Source organism: Chrysemys picta, unplaced genomic scaffold (genome assembly GCF_011386835.1).
Source record: "Chrysemys picta bellii isolate R12L10 unplaced genomic scaffold, ASM1138683v2 scaf1287, whole genome shotgun sequence".
Classification (NCBI taxonomy): domain Eukaryota; kingdom Metazoa; phylum Chordata; order Testudines; family Emydidae; genus Chrysemys; species Chrysemys picta.
The window spans coordinates 1-4,924 of NW_027053994.1; the positions used below are offsets into that span (position 1 = coordinate 1).

A 4,924-nucleotide genomic window follows, 5' to 3' on the forward strand; every position below is an offset into this window, starting at 1 on the left:
GAAGCTCCCTGAGAAGCTGGTGTTAATCAGTCCAGGCTCCTGGGGGTGCTGGAGAGGTACACAAGAGGCTCCTCCTCCTCTCTCTCCCCGCAGCTCCTGCTGCTTTCTGTTATTCCCTCTCACCTTTTCGCCTGCCTGCCTGTTCTGTCTCTTGTGCCCTCCTTCCTCCAGCACAGCACTCCACCATCTCTGTGCATCTCGAGCAGAGAGAATACATAGGCACCCGCAGCAGACACAATTTTCTACACTCTGGGTCCTAGTGGCGCCCCCCCAGAGTCTGGCACCTTAGGCGGCCACCTCAGTTCGCCTCATGGTAAGACCAGCCCTGTCCTGTGGGCACGGAGAACCTAACTCCCATTGAGGTCAGCCAGGGAGGCTGGATGTGCACATTACAGGAAATAGACTGTCAGGGCAGCAGAATCCACTGAAAAACCGCGTATTGCGAATTGCAACGCAGGCTCTCACTGGGTGGCTCTTTGTCCTGCCTCTGTTGGCTAGAGCGTGAGCAGAGCTTTATGAGACAGCTGCTGCGGCTGTAGCCAGCCATCGAAGCGAGTTTCCCATCCTCTCTCTTCTGGCCGTGGATGCTCGACTGCAGCAGCTCCTCAGAGGTCCCAGCCTCGCTCTTTAATGCCCATTCTCCCCGTGCTCGCATGGTGCTTCATGGACCATTGAGTAGCCTCATGACAACATCCCAGTTGTGGACACAGGCACCAGCAACCGATTCCCCATGCCAAAGTCCCCTTGGCAATCCAGGGAGCCTTGGTCCATCCCACCTGTCGCCGGAAGTCCCACCCATGGGGGTATTACTTCCGGGGTCAACGTGCCACCTGACCGGAAGCAAGGTGGGTCGTGTGACCCCTCTAAGAACTACCCCCACCAGCCTCTACCAATCAGGAGGGGTTTCGTCCTGACAGGACTTCCCCAAGAGGAGATTTTGACCAATCAGAGTGACTTTCAGGTTGGGGTGACCCCTCCGGAAGTGAGTCGTGTGACCCCACTAAGAACTCCTCCCAAGGGCCTCCGCCAATCAGAGTGCAGCACCATTACCCCATAAGTCCCAGCACCAGACAGAGGAGGCGGCCATCTCTTACCAAGGACACGTGTTTTCGAAATCGCGGAAAGGCTGCTGAGAGGAAACATGGACTCCTTCACCACCCCCGTGAGAACTTCGGATTCTGTTTTAGCCCCGAGCACCTTTGACCATCCGCGGAGAAAACGATACATCAGCGACAGTTCCGAGGTGGAGGTGGGAGCGACCGAGGGGAGCCCTTTGGCCCAGCCGTTGCTGGATACGCCGGAACCTGACCCCGAAACCCTCGTGAGACACCCCGATGAGCGTGACGGTCTCTCTTTGTCCACCCCCTCAGAGGTGGAAGGCGATTGCAGCTCGGGGGGTCACCGGCGGACAAGGCAAACGGAAAAGACGGCGCTCAGGTAAATGAATGATTAAGAAGCGGCAGTCGAGGAGGGGTGGGTAATGGGGTAGGAACCGGGGGTTGCGTATCTTAAAAATCAAGCAGTGGGGGTGCTTACACGTTTTCTTTTCTGAAAATTTCTCAACAGCTCGACGATGCCTTTCTAGAGGACCCGCAGGCCCTGGACAGCGTTGCATCAAGCAGCAAAGATGAACCGGGCCCACCATGTTTTTGCTCAACGCCGATACAAGTTGTTGAAGAGGACTCTGAGGATGATGGCTAGGAGGAGTTTAGGAGGCGGCTTGGCATAGAACTAACTGAGCCAGTGCCACGTCGTGAGCGTAAAAAAGTCATGCGGACTATTGTACGCGTTGCTGTTTATGCTCTCCTTAAACACTGCCTTAGGGAAAAGCTTTCTGAAGATTGTGAGGGCTGTGTCATAGATGCGCCAGGCCAAAGGCACCATGACTGTGTGACTTGGACTTCAGTGGATATAAACTGCAAGCTCCGGGGCCTGTGTGCTGAGCTATGTTTGGAAAGCTTATTAAACACTGTTATTGCCATAGGTTCTGCTATGCAATGTCTGTGCCTAACCCAAGAACATTTAGCGCAAGGGGTGACCTTGATTCAGTGCAGACCCTGACCGTGTTCTAAAGAATAGGACCAAACCGGAAGATGCCTGCTTACAGCGTTATATTGACCGTCTAGTCCGCACAAAGAGTTCCAGAACCCTGCTTAAGAAAAAAACTATTGGTAAGAAATCTAAAAGGATTAAGTTAGAGAATGATGAGGGGACAAACAGGCGATATAAAACTTGGTAGCTGTAAATTTTTGAAAAGGGGGTTTGTGACTATCTGTGTTTTGTTAGAAGGCCTTTGGCCTTTAAGTGAGCTAAAAGGTTTTAATGAAGCAGTTTGGTTTGTTTTCAAGGAGCTGTAAGTTTTTTAAATAAAAAAATAAATTGTTTGTGAGAATTAGCTCTTGTGTTTTTGTGTGTGTATAGCAAAAAGCTGAAATGTATGTTGTGGTGGGAGGGGGAAAAATCCTAAAAATGTGCTTACAATAAAACAAACAAGTCTAATTCAGACAATAGAGTTAATATGGAGATATATCTATCTCATAGAACTGCCTTTACTAGCAGGACCAAATATTGATTTTGCCCCAGACCAAGGCTTAAACTCACAACCCTGAGCTTAGCAGGCCAATGCTTAAACCACTGAGCTATCCTTAATCTGTTGAACTGAATGGGTTTAACCACACACACACCCCTCACTGAATAGCCAGGGTGACTGCAATTACTTACCCTCGTTGCTATAGGGTTACATTTCATGGGAGTTCACCCATAGTAAGGGGTGGGTGGGGGTGGATGGTGAGTTCTGCTTAATATGAAATTAAATTAAACCTCAGGAATTCACAGATGCTATTGGACAGTTTAAATATAACCCCTGGGGTTGGTGGAACGCTATTGGACAGTTTAAATATGGCCCAGGACTTGGTTGAATGCTATGGGTCATTCTTTCTAGGCAACAACCCCACCCCCCAAACTTTAAGCATGAAAGAAACATGGTTTAAAAAACAACCAACCCCCAAGACATTCATTGATATCTGCAAAGGGCCCCCACTTGGAAATGGGTACTGTTTAATACTGTAAGAAAGACACAAATGTATTTTAACTTAAAGCTGGAGGGAAGCGCTGTTGTGCAGACAAAATGGTTTCACTACCCCAGATCACAAAAGGGAATGCTATGGGAGGGGTGATTAAATTAACTTGTTAGCAACTGTGTTGAAGTCTGTTGGAAACAATGGGCTAAGATGGTATAAAAACCTCAGGTATGCTGGAGCTTGTTCTTTTCAACAAAAAACTTTCTTGAATAGCTGCTGGACTGCAAAAAGAGGTAAGACTTGCTGTTTTTAACTCTGAAACTATATATTATATAATGCCACTCTTTGCCCAGGCTGTCTTAGTAAATAATGGTGCCTATGTTTATTGCAGTGTGATCTGCTTAGCATGGAACCAGTAACTTTAAACTGCATTTCACCACCAGGCCAAGGTTAAAACCATTTTAACTATAGTTGTGCTTAATATTGTTGAATTTAAAAAAAAAAAAAAGTACTCCACAGGTTGTATAGGGATTAGGGTAATACTAACTAACATTTTTCCTTGTTCTTGAACCTGAAGGCCCAAACACACACGAGGGGGAACAGAACAAGCATGTGCCTGCAACACTTTATCCCATAGTGGAAGGTAACTTTATTTATTTATTTTTTTGCAACAGGCTTTTAAATGCATGTGGGTTTTTGAAAAGTGTCTGGCTGCAAACTTGGTTTGGTGTGTTTTATAAAGCTGCTGTTGTGTGTGTGTGTGTGTGTGTGTGTGTGTGTAATATGTATATGTATGTTTACAAGACGGTTTCATGTGTTTTATAATAATGTTGTTGTTTGCTCCACAGTACAGTCAAAACATGAGATCCTTAGACCAGAGGGAAAACAAGGTGAAAAGAAAAAGGAAAGACAGCTGAAAAGGAAAATTCACCAGCATCAGTCACTGATGGATGGATGAAGCCCGGTAAATATATTTTGCTTATTGGTTTGGTTGTTCTATGAGGTTTTGTATTTTAAGTAAATACAGAGGTGTGGGTGAGAGATGGTAAAGTTCAGTTTTGTAAAATGTTGTTGTTGTTTTCCCCCTCATAGGCCTGGGCAACTCTTCTGACAATGCAGTAGTCAGAGCTACAAGGACATCTCCTCCAGAATTACCAACGAACCAGGAATCTGCTTTGAGACCTTTAACAACGCAAACCAGCATAGGAGTGCAGCTGAAGCACCCGGGCGGTCCAAACTTTATATACGTCAAACCCAAGGACAAAACAAAAGACTCTGGTAAAAAACAACCATTCCACCACAACTCCAGTTCCTCAGTGGCCACTACCACACCAAGCCCTGAGGAAACTGTGAGCAAAAACACCCACATTCACAAACCCAGAGCACGCACTCTAGGGGTTCTGAATGTGCGCAAACCCGGAGCATGCGCTCTAGGGGCTGCCTTTAAAAAACCAAGGACTAAAAGCTGCTGCGATGCTGAGGTATCGCAATCACACAATCAGCACTCTAGTTCCTCAGCGGCCACCACCACACCAAGCCCTGGGGAAACTGTGAGCGAAAATGCCCACATTCACAAACCCGGAGCATGCGCTCTAGGGGTTGTGACTAAAAAACCAAGAACTGACAAACCATTCTCCCAAAACCATAAGCTCCTCACAGCTTCCCCATATTCTAGTATTTAAGGAGGGTTTGATGCTTCCCTCAGAAAAGTGATGGAGGCTGTATCCTCGGGTAGTCTAAAAGAACGGGATTCTAGAAAGAAATGGGAAAAATATGATGCTTTGTTCAGAACCATGCTGAAAAACATGAGGGCTGGAAAGGGTGGCTCTGAGCAGGGATGACTAGTCGTGAAAAGGGGCCTGGCTAAAAGGGGCACCCTCCAGGGTACACATCAGCTCATGTGT

General features: G+C 47.2%; 1 long non-coding RNA gene across 1 annotated transcript; it reads left to right on the forward strand.

The window, feature by feature from the left end:
- Window positions 1–3,583: 3,583 nt before the first annotated feature.
- On the forward strand, window positions 3,584–4,655 carry LOC135979846 (uncharacterized). The gene is made up of 3 exons (XR_010597089.1): window positions 3,584–3,663; window positions 3,869–3,984; window positions 4,113–4,655. It is a non-coding gene; the product is annotated as an uncharacterized LOC135979846 (long non-coding RNA).
- Window positions 4,656–4,924: the final 269 nt, after the last annotated feature.